At 41.1% G+C, this 11,956-nt stretch overlaps 1 pseudogene; it reads right to left on the reverse strand.

The window, feature by feature from the left end:
- Window positions 1-60: 60 nt before the first annotated feature.
- On the reverse strand, window positions 61-875 carry LOC109452135 (receptor expression-enhancing protein 5; annotated as a pseudogene).
- Between the last annotated feature and the right edge of the window lie 11,081 nt (window positions 876-11,956).

Below are 11,956 nucleotides of genomic sequence, written 5' to 3' on the forward strand. Positions count from 1 at the left end.
GTTCAGGGGTCAGTGCAAACTTGGGTTTCAGATTTTCTTGTTTTGTTTTTTGTTTTTTTTGTTTTTTTTTACAACACATTCCTTTTTTTAATATATCAAAAAATGTTTCCAAAGCAACATTATTAAAATGATTATACCAGTCCCTAATACAACGTCAAGCTCTAATAACAGAGAGGGCAGGAAGGTTTCATCCATCATTGCTTTAGGTGCTCTTCTTTTTTTCACCCCGTAAATTCATGGCAGCTTTCTTGGCTTCTTTAGCGATGGCATCTGCAGTCCCTTTGGCTTTGACCTTCAGGTCATTCACCACATTGTCTACCTGGGACTCCTGCTTCAGGAAGAAAGGAGGGATGATGTACCTGTAGAGCAGTTCCGCCCCGTTGGAGGGGTTGGGGCCCGTGCACCACGGCAGGAAGCTGCACGTCAGCGTGTAGTAGAAGGGGAACCATGACAGACAGTGGTCAGAGAAGAATTCGGCAATGCTGCGCACACCATACACTACCCAGCAGGTCAGCCACGGGGTGGCATCTTCGTGGGACTCGGTCTGGCTTTGAGATGTAGGCTGGGTAGCCAAATGTTACCAGGTTGCCAAGGACAGGCTCCACAACCGCACACCAGGTGCAAGGCCACCAGCCCCATTACACCGAGCACGGTGTAGCTTCATTCACGGCGGTCTTGGCCTCCAGCTTGGCCAGGAGGTCGGTCATGCAGTTCTTGTGCAGAAAGTGGTTGAACCTCTGTCTCATGGCCATGGCCATGCAGAGACCGCCGTGCCGCTACTCTGGGCTTCTAATGCAAGTGGCTGCAGAGCTGGGTGACTGACGGGCCGCGCGCCCTGGGGCCAGCCTCGTCTGTGCAGCCCTCCCACTCTGCCCCCCGCCCCGTCCCCGCCTGATCCACACCACCCCTCCCCCTGGTTTAGATTTTCTGGTTTCACTTGTGGGTTTTTCTTGCTCTACATTATGATCTTATTCTCTCATTGGACAGAAAGTATTTCTAATTTCCTAATTTACTTAGAATTTTGGGTTTAGAGAGGATCAGTTTTGGGTGATTTGGTGAAAGCAACAATTCCTAAACCATGCTATATTTTGTAATTAACTAGGGAAATTTTACTGATACCTGAGTCCTACCCTGGACTCACTGAAATAGAATTTCTGGAATTGATGCCTGCTCATCTAGGTTTAAATGTTCCCTAGGTGCTTCCATTTTATGGCATCCAGCTTGGCACTTGTATTTGGCAACCACTGAATTGAAGCATTCTGGGTTTTGTTTTGTTTTTTTTCAAGTTACTTCATTTCATGTAGTACACAATTCAGATTTTCAGAGAGTAAAAACCTGTTTTTCATCCTTCTCCTCTAGCCACCTATTTTCCAACTGGAAGAAACCAGTGTAGATCAGATTCTGGTATGTTTCTAGGGGTACTTTGCATATATAAGAATACACTCACAATCCCTCCCCCCTTTATTTACACAAAGAGGAGCATGAGCATAATACACATTTTTCTGCATTTTGGGTTTTTTGTTTTTTTTTTCATTTAATATGCCTTGGAATTTGTTCTATATTAGTTATAAACAATATCCATGTTCTTTTTTTTTGTTTTACATTTTGACATTTCAGTCTTAGAGAAAAGTTGCCATAATAGCATAGAGAATGCCTGTATTTTCCCTTCCAGTTTCCCTAATTGTTAACATTTAGCTACATTTATCCTGTCATTTTCTTTCTCATTTTATATACACACGATATAGTATTTTTTCCCCTGAACCATTTAAAAACAAGTTGCAGCCACGATACGTAATCACCCACTTAATTATATGTAAACTTGTGTCTGTTTTCCAAAAATAACATATAAACCCATAATACAACCGTCAAAATCCAGAAGTTAACATTGATACACAGAACTATCATCTAATCCACAGACCCTATTCACATTTCATCAGTTGTCCCAGTAATGTCCTTCATAGGTTTTTAAAATCTAGGATTATTCATGGCATTTGTCATCTTGCATTAGCTTCGGCCTGGAACAGTTCCTCAGTTCTTTCATGATCTTGACACCTCTCCATAAAGGAAACCATAAATTCACATCGATATCAGCAATGCTGGTATTGCTCCATAAGGTTTATTTTAACTTCCCTCTTTCCATCTTTGTAGCTCCTTCATTCATTTGTTCAAGTCCTCAGTAAGAATCATTCTGATGATGTCAAGTCCCTCATCACCGAGGCCTCCACGAGCCCACTGAGCTTCCGTGACCCCAGCCCTGATGCCAGTGACTAGATGGGCCCGATGATATCGTTAGCAGTAACCATGACAATAGGTTTTAAGTCAAGTCTATAGGTTAAGGGAAATTTCTGACGTGAAGGCAGTTATATGTAGCAAAAAGAATCAAATCGGGATCGAATACGATTCAACCACTTGTTCCTGACAAGTTTTTTTGTTTGTTTGTTTATTTTTGCTTCAAGATACCTGTTTCCTCCAAACTGCTTTTGTTAGTTTGTGCTTGGTCTGTTTTCTGTTGGAAGTTCTGCTGCGCTGTCTGGTAATCTTCGGCTGTCTGACTGTGATTGAGAGTGAGATACTGAAAACAAGGCTGATTGGAATTGCTGAGTATCGGTGTGTAGACGGGCTGACCCGGACGTTGTAAGATGCTTACCAGTATCCTTGGCCTCTTAACGAGATACCAGCCACACCTCTTTGGTCATGACAATCAAAACTGTGTCTGGACATCATCAAATGTTCCCTGGGAGCAAGGTCATCGCAAATGAGAACAACTATTCTAGGACAATGTGAGAGGTCCCTTCTAGTTGGGGAAACCCCAAATGTCATTATTTTTAGGTTTTTCAGGTCTGATTCTTCAGAAAAGGGTCTTCCAGTCCCCTGCATGGAGGGCAGAGTTCTGACTGCCAGTGGTCTGTCTGATGGCTGATTGGGGGAAAAAGCCTGAGGTCTGTATTGTTAAGCTATTAGGGTGTGTATGGGGGGGGGGGCGGAGGGGGGCGTGTATCAGGTGAAAGTTTATCACAAGAAAGTATAGCTAGAGGGATGAATTTGCTAAGCACCTCAGCCCCTCAATCATGCCTTTAGGCTATTGAGAGGGTGGAGATGGAGGGGCCAGAAGGGTCCTCATCCTGAGGGCTGGCAGCACTCCTGGCAGCCTCTTCCTACTAAGGTTCATTGCACCTTAGAGATACCAGAATTGGTGATGGAGAGAGCCATTGTTAGATCCATGCGTACCTTTTATATCATAGGCACTCTTACCGTGTTACCCTGAAAATAAGACCTAGCCAGACAATCAGCTCTAATGCGTCTTCTGGAGCAGAAATTATATAAGATCCAGTCTTTTATAGTAAAATAATTTATTTTACTATAACATGGTAATTAAGACTCGGTCTTATTTTACTAAAATAAGACCGGGTCTTATATTAATTTCTGTTCCAAAAGACACGTTAGAGTTGATTGTCCGGCTAGGTCTTATTTTCGGGGGAAAACGGTACTTAAGAGTGCAGTTCATCCAGTAGACCTAGTCCCCAGATAAAGGGGGAGCTGTTTTGCTTTCCTCGCTAGATTATGTTCGAGTTCCCACACGGTTCAGAGATCCTGAAATTGACATTGAGCTTTCCTGTGTCTCTCCGTTTTCATCGACCCTACTAGAAATCTCCAAATGTGCAATGTTCCATGTCAAGCAGCGTCATGACTAAACCACCTGGTAACACAAGGATATGGAAAATGCAGTCACTTTCTGAGGCTCATGTAAAAGTCATTTTGCTCTTTGGAAACGGGAATTGCTGCCCAATCCCAGCAGGCTTCCACCTCACCTTCTTAGACTTCCTTCTGCCTTCCTTTGTTCAAGTCTTATCCCTCAGTGTTGATGTTGAACTCGCCGCCCAGAACGAGTAAGCCTGTTCCTTGTAATCTGCCCACGGAGTCATCGGGTTAAGGGTGTACCTATTCCATTCCAGTGCAGACCTTCATCCTCAATCTGCCCGTGTCTCACCCGTCTCCCACCTTCCAATCCAGAAATCATCTGTGTTAGTCTGTCCAGAGGGTGGAAGCCCCGTGATCTGGAGGTGTTGGGAAGGGGATCTGGGAATCGAATTTCACTCATTTCTCTTTACTCTTTCCCTTCACTTTCATCCAAGATTCAGAGGTAGATGGTCCTGAGCCTGTTGAGGATTTTCACAGTAAATTAATTTGGTTCTCAGTGCTTCTAACCACTGGTTACAATTCAGCTTTTGGGGGTTGGTGAAATCCTTTCACCATGAGTCCCCTTTGCTCTCCAGCTTCCAAAATTTTGTTACTCTTCTCTGCTTTTCCGGTTTTTCTTGTTGTTTTAAGAAGTGTTTTTTAAAAAATATTTCTCACTGGGGTTTTGGGAGGAAATTAAATTTGGTGCCTGCATTTCATCCACCATCTTAAAATGGAACACCATACTTTTATTGATTGTATAGGCTTAGATCACAAATCTCTTCCTGTTTTATGAGCTGCATACTCAGTTTTCCGTAGTTTGATGCCTTCCATAGCAATTTTTGTGATGTCCTTAATTGCTATTCTTTGCTATGTCTTCGGGAAAGCTAATGAACTATAGCTAGACATACGTGTATATATAAAGTCATCATTTAATACAAATGAAGCACCAAGTTAACCATTTTATTTTTGGTTATCAATATTGCCTGGATGGAATTCACCTAAAAAAAGTGATGCTGTTACTAGGCATGATTCCTGTTGTTTTCAAGTGTCTTTTAGTTAAAAAGACCTACGGAAATGTTGCTTCAACTCCTGTGGACGTCCTCCTACAGGCTGCCAAGTTTCAGCTTTAAAATGGAGAACAGTTAATTCCCTGATTCTTGCCAAGAGCAATCCTTGGAAGATGATTACGGGCCAGCACGTCATATAAACATTGTTGACCTAAAACAAAGCTAATAATTCTTGTCTTCTCCCCAGTGTCCCAGTCAGTGTTTTTAAGTTAATAATGTCAGTTTCCTGAAAGGACACTAGCATTTTGATATTTTCCATTTGTGAGACATCATTTGATTTTAGCAAGTACTGTTTGAATTTTCATTGCACAGGGTGTTGCTGACTAAATACTGAATGATAATAAAATTAATGTTACATTTCTTGTATTTAGACACTTCCAGGATGATCTGGGTACCAAAGTAGGATATTATGCTATAGACAACGTATTAGTTTTCTGTGTAGCTTAAAACAATTCAAAGATACTGTCTTAGAGTTCCGTAGGTGAAGTATCTGACACAGGTGTCTCCAGGCTAAAATCAAGGTGTCTCCAGGCTGCATTCCTTTCTGGAGGCTCTAGGAAAGAATACATTTCCTCCTGATTTGGGTTGGTAGAAATCGGTTCCTTGCATCTGTGAGAAGAGGTCCCCATTTTCTTGCTGGTTATAAGCTGAGGGCTGTTCCCAACTTCTACAGGTCACCACATTCCTTGGCTTGGGGCCCCCCTGCCTCCATCTGCCAAGCCAGCAGGAGCAGGTTGAGACCTCACCTCGAATCTCTCCAACCCTTCTGTTTCATCTCCCTCTGACCACAGCTGGGAAAGGTGGTCCAATTTCAAGGATGCATGTGATGAGTTGGGTACGCCCTCACAATCCCGGATAATCTCCCTATCTCAAGGTCAGTAGCCTTAATCACATCTATAAGGTTTGTTTTTCCATGTGTGGTTCTGGTGTTCAGGGTGTGGACATTCATGGGCGACCATAATCCTGCCTACCCTGTAAATCAGATGCAGTTTGTTCTGTAACTGAAAAATGAGATTAGAAATGGCAGCTTGAAAACTCAAGGTAAAAGTGTTCTAAAATTAGTTAAGTGTTCCATCATTTGCTTAAATCTGTTAAAGCAGGGTAGCAGAAACAAACCAGCCTTTGATAATATTCCTTCTCCCAAATTTTGGTTACTTTATTTTTGCTGTAGTCCTTATTTAATCTTTGGTTAAAGTTCCTCAGAATAACAAAGACTGTACTTTTATCCTTTTGTAAATATTGACTGTATCTACTCCCAAAGGGACAGCCATAGCAGTGGGGCAGATAAAAATGGGACATTTTCTTCTCTCTGTTCTCAGACTTTGTCATTTAATTGGAAACCCAATTAAAATGGAGACACTGTATAATTTAAGAGGCAAACGTTGCCTTTCTTTGCTATCTCTTACCCCAAAACTTCAGCGTGATCCTAAAACAGACTGGCACCATTGTCTTCTGTCTCTTATCATGCTCCAAAAAGCAGTTGATTATCTTGGAAGGGTTTCAAAAGCAATTAAGAAAATCCTTTATGTCACGTTACATTTCAGACAGGACAAATTAGATGTATGGGGAAATGTCCTGATAAAGTACTCGAGAAATAATGAATCTGTGTACAATTTGTAACTGCTCCTGCAAAATTTTACAACATAAAAGAGGCTGTGAACCTGAGACTGGAAGCTCAGAGATGATTTTTTATTTTTTTTTCATTACAAATGCAAATGCCTTATGAAATCAAGCCCAGAGCATTTTTTTAAATGTCCAAAAGGTAATTCAAAACATTGTTTATTACATTTCTGTCTGGGCTTTTCACTGCATCACAAGCTGCTTTGTAAGTGCCGATTTTTAAGCCAGCAGGTCTGCAGTGAATAAATGGCCGCTTTGGCCCCCGCATGTGGAGCAGGTCCTACAGGGCAGTTCGGCGCCAGAATGAAGGGTGAGGGTTAGCACCAGTGCCGCCCAAGGATGGTGAGGACAGTGATTGAAAAGACGTTCAGCTAGTGAGTGCCCATGAGATTGTTCCGTTTGGTTTCTTCTTTGTGAATTAAAGGTATATGATCTTCAGTCTGCACAACCCCCTCCCTGTGACTACAGAACAACGCAAGCTCCATCAATGCCCTGATGACTTAATGGGGACGGGAGTTGGTGGTTTGAGTGTTGGTGGCTGGGGATACTCAGTCACAAATAGGTATCATTTAGATAGAGTTACTTTCATCACAATGATGGGAAATGCAAATGCATTTTCCTTCCCTTAAGAGCTGCTATTCCCCTCTGAGTAAAATGATTTCGACTCATCCAAATGACTTGGATTTTATCCTCAATAAAAGAAACTTCACCCTAACTTTTGAAGTATAGGTGTGCCCATTGCTAATTCTCTCCCCCCCGCCCTGTGATAAACATTAGCAAGTGGGAAGTTATTCTAGGGTCATTATGCAATATTTATAGACCACGTTTTTTTATTTGTCAAGTGTTTGAAGGTCTCTTACATAGGAACTGTTTCCAAATAATGTTGGGCTTATTTTTCATCTTGATCCAAATCCCATGGAAGCAAACCAATCACGAAGCAAAAAAGTCACTGGCAGCCCCAGGCTCGGAACCCAGCTGTGGAGCACGAACTGCTGGGTTCTGTGCTGCTGGCAGCTTTGAGGAGCCGAACCACGGGCACTGGCGCTCATTTAGGAATCCAAGCTGGTGCTTTGTTTCCGGAAGCCTTTTGCCTGAGCTGAGGAAGAGAGACTAAATCCCTCGTAGGAGCTCAAATTGTTCAGACGTTTTTGTTCTTACACAATTCCTTTTGAGACGGTTCAATAACGTGATGTCTTTTCTGTTTAAAGAATAGGGAACAACGACAACAAAGCCACTGAAAAACAAACATCAGGGTATTTCCATCCACGGGATGCCTCTGATTTCTAAGTTTGTCATCATTAATGTTCTATTCCACTTTCTTCGGGCCGTGTTCCCTCAGTGAGCTTTTCCCCGCTCCCATCCTCAAATACCATCACAGGTCCGTACACTGAACCTCCCATTATTTCTCTTACCTTGATCTCCCTTCCTCTGATTTACAGCCTGGTCATCCTCTTTCTCATCAAAGTGTGTGTGTCCCGTGGCTCTCCAGAGTCAGCATTTGACACAATAACACTTACTAAGAACATATCTAGGTGTTTGACTCAGATAAATGCATTTATGCTCAAAACAACCCTCTTGGGTAGTTACTGTTGTGGTGATTGTTTTACAGACGGAGGAACGGGAGACACACTGATGACAAGCATGTTGTTTATGTCTTACAGCTGCCAAGTGGTGGAGTCAGGATTCCTCTGGCCCCAGAGCCCACTGCTCCCCTCTGCGTGTCATAGGCTCTCCTGGTGGCGAGAACATCTGCTGCAGGTCAGATGGACCTGGGTGTGAATGCAGATCCTGACATATCACTCGCTGTTTGACCTTGGGCACATTAAGTAATTCCTCCGAACTTTAGTTTCCTCTGCAGTAAAATCGGAACATTCATGTGGAGAAAACGCCCATAAATGTTCACAGTCGTAGTAGGTGCTTAAGAAAATTGGATGTATAGTGTTTGCAAACCCTTTCCCTCAGACTCCTCAGCTATGGAATTTGCAAATGAAATGAGCTGATTTCTGTATGTTGGTGGGGAAAGTGGTTTCATAGGTTCCCTCTCTCATCAGGTAACCAGGCATCATGACATTTCAGATTGGTGGACTTTTCAACAGACCAGGCCACCTCAGCCAGAACTGCATCTTCTCTAAAGTTGTACCAAGTCCCACGTTCTTCTTGGGTGTACTTGTTTTTAATCTTGAGCTTTTGCATTTCCCTTTAGATGATGTGCTCGCTGATAGGATACTCAGGAAATGTTCTGAAGGATGAAAGGAAGTGGACCTTCCCCCCCCACCCCCCACTGTGGGTTTGTATCGTATTATGAAGAGCTGGTGGGCTGGGCTGGTGCTGCAAGCATGGCAGTGACCCATGGCAAGTGTTCTGGCAGCTTCAGCCATGGGGCCAGCTGTTGCTGTCTGCACACTGTGTGGTGGGATGTTCCTTCTCCAAGCTGGACCCTTTCTGGGAACCACACGGACTATTAATTTTACAGTGACAAATACAACTGCAGATGTCTGTGTGCAAGGCTGGGTGGCAGGATAAACACGATGAGGTATCTACTTTCTGGGGACGAAATGGAGAGTTATCTGTTCTGTTGCACTTACCACAATAGCAAGTAGAATGCCCTGTTTTTTGCCAAGTTTCAGTTACACTTATTTATACGAGATAAAAAGAATATGAAAAGTTTGTTGTGTTTGAGTACTTCCTGAAATGAGCCCTCACATTATTTTCGTGATCCGTTTGGACAAATCTTTCTACTCCCCTTTCTTGACGTGGCTTTCCCTTATGTAAATCTGTGCATATCAATCCAAAACCATTTATTATTGAGTATCTACTATGTGTAATTTCCTGTGCATGTGGGAATGTCAAGAAGAATAACGCATGATCCTTGTCCTAAAGAATTTTGAAATCTAATAAGAGCTAGGAATTAAACGTAAAAATTTTACATATTTCTGTTTTAGAACAATAGCTATTTGCAAACTACCAATTATTTAGACATCTTTCCAGAGATAGCCCATGTATAGATTAAGCTTATATTTATATACATACGCTATTTAAAAACACAGTTAAAAGCATGCTGTGCATACGGTTACATTCCTTGTTTTTTTCCACCAAACAATATGTTTTGTAGGTCATTTCATAGCTGCACATAAATACCTGCTCCATTATTTTTAATAGTTTCATAGTATCCCATTATTTGGAAACCAGTTATTTTCTTCTATTACTACCTTATTGCTTTAACCCCAACCAGGTACATTGAACTTGATCATTCACTTTTGTCTTGGATTTAAATGAATTTTAATTGATTTTTTTAAAAGTCTGCTTGTAAGGAGAGATAAATTAAACACAGAAGTTTGGAGCATCATTGAAATAAGTGCGTGTCTTTTCTCTGTGACTATTTTGAAGGGGATAACATTTGTTTGGATTTAAATCCTGGCTTGTTTGTATAAATAAGCAGCCTCATTAAATTGCAGTCACATCAACATAATAAACAAATGCTACGAAAATATTAAAGGGGTTCTGAGTATGGAGAGATTATTGGAGTGATTTTTAATAAAGTTGTACCAACATGTGTCATGGGCTACCCTGTCCCATGCATGGCTCCACTGGTATTTGAAACTGGGCTTTTGGCTTCCTTACTCTAGATGGTTATTTTATTTTGTTTTGTTTTTATTTTATTTTATTTTTATCTTATTTTAGTAAGAACACTTAGCATGGGAGGTATCTCCTTAATAAATTTTTAAGTGTACAAGACAGTATTGTTAATTATAGGGAAAATGTACAACAGATCTCTAGAAATTACTCATCTTGCATAACAGACTTTATACCCACTGATTAGCATCTCTCCTTTTTCCCCTCCCCCAGGCTCCTGGCAACCACCTATCTACCCTCTGCCTCTATGAGCTTGATTATTTTAGATACCTCCTATAAATGGAATCATGCAGTATTTGTCTTTCTGTGGCTGGCTTATTTTATTTGGCATAAATTCCTTCCGGTTCATCTGTATCATCATGCAGGATTTTCTTCCTTTTAAAGCCTAAACAATGTTTCATTGTGTGTATACACCACGTTTTCTTTATTCATTCATCCCTCCATGGACCCTTAGGTTGTTGCCACTTCTTGGCTATTGTGAATAATGCTGCAGAAGAGAATGTGGTAGTGCAGGCATCTCTTTGAGATTCTCATTTTAATTGTTTTGGTAAATATTCACAAGTGGAATTGCTGCTCATATGATAGGTTAGTTTTATTTTTAATGTTTTGAGGAATCTCCATACTATTTTCCATAGTGGCTGCACCATTTTAAACTCCCATTGACAGTGTTCCAATTTGTCTACATCCTCACCAATGCTTGTTGTCTTGTGTATTTTTGATAATAGCCATCCTAATAGGTGTGAGTGATCTCACTATGGTTTTGATTTGCATTTCTGATGAGTAGTGACATTGAGCAGTTTTTCATATACCTGTTGGCCATTTGTATGTTGCCTTTGGAGAAATGTTTATTCAAGTCTTTAGCCCATTTTTAAATTGAGTTACTAGTTTTTTTGCTATTGAGTTGTATAAACTCCTTATATATGTTGGAAATTAACTCCATATCTGATGTATGGTTGGCAGATATTTTCTCCAACTCTATAGGTTGCCTTTTCACTCTGTTCTTTTCCTCACTCTGGTTTTTTGCTGTTGTTATTTGTTTGCTTGTTTATTTTATGGCAACATAAAAAGAGAAATGACATATTCAGCAAATTTTGTTAACTGGTAATTTTCAAATTTTTAATTCAATAAAAGCTGATGTTTATAATGATGTTTTAGAAATTCCAAGGTGCCTATATTATTTTGTTGAAGAAAGATGAAATCCACACTAGTTTATTTTTACTACTTATTTCCTATATATTTCCTTTATTTGTACTTATATTCTAAATTTTCCCAGTGCACTTACTATTGTGCTAGGTGCTTTACATGCATGATGTCATTGAATTCTCAGGTTATGTGAGGTACGCATTATTCCATTTTACAGATGAAACAAGCTCAAGGAGACTAAGTAACTCACCCAAGGTCACACAGCAAGTGGAAGAATTGGAACCGAGCAGGCCTCCTTGTAGCAAAAGCCGTATTGTTTCTGTTCTGCCACACTAACTCCATCTAAGTCTTTGAAAACTGGACCTGGATGTTACATGCATGCACACAAATGTATTCGTTTACACCCACCCACAATGTTAACTAGATTAGTTGTCCGAGAAATGGGGTCTAGACCCCCACATTATAACATTAAGCTCATCTTTTCACTTTAAAAATCTTTGGCCAGCACTGCCAACAAGTAACTAATTTGATTCAGGTGACTCTTATCTCAGTCTTGCCTGCTTTGTGATGCAAGTCATGAAATGAGGCACAAGAGTGAGCTGATGGAAATGTCATTGTTTACCATTCACCAAACAAGGAGCTCTGTAGATATATGTGGAGGAAGCCCATTTCTACGCTGTCAAAGCTCACTTTTCTTGAGGAAAACCCATTCCATGTGGTCCTCATGGGACTGAACTTGTCCTCCCTGCTTGATAAGTGGCGGTCATATGATACGTACTTGGCCAGCATGCCCCATTTCCCTAGCCAAAGGG

This window comes from Rhinolophus sinicus, linkage group LG10, assembly GCF_036562045.2.
Source record: "Rhinolophus sinicus isolate RSC01 linkage group LG10, ASM3656204v1, whole genome shotgun sequence".
NCBI lineage: Eukaryota > Metazoa > Chordata > Mammalia > Chiroptera > Rhinolophidae > Rhinolophus > Rhinolophus sinicus.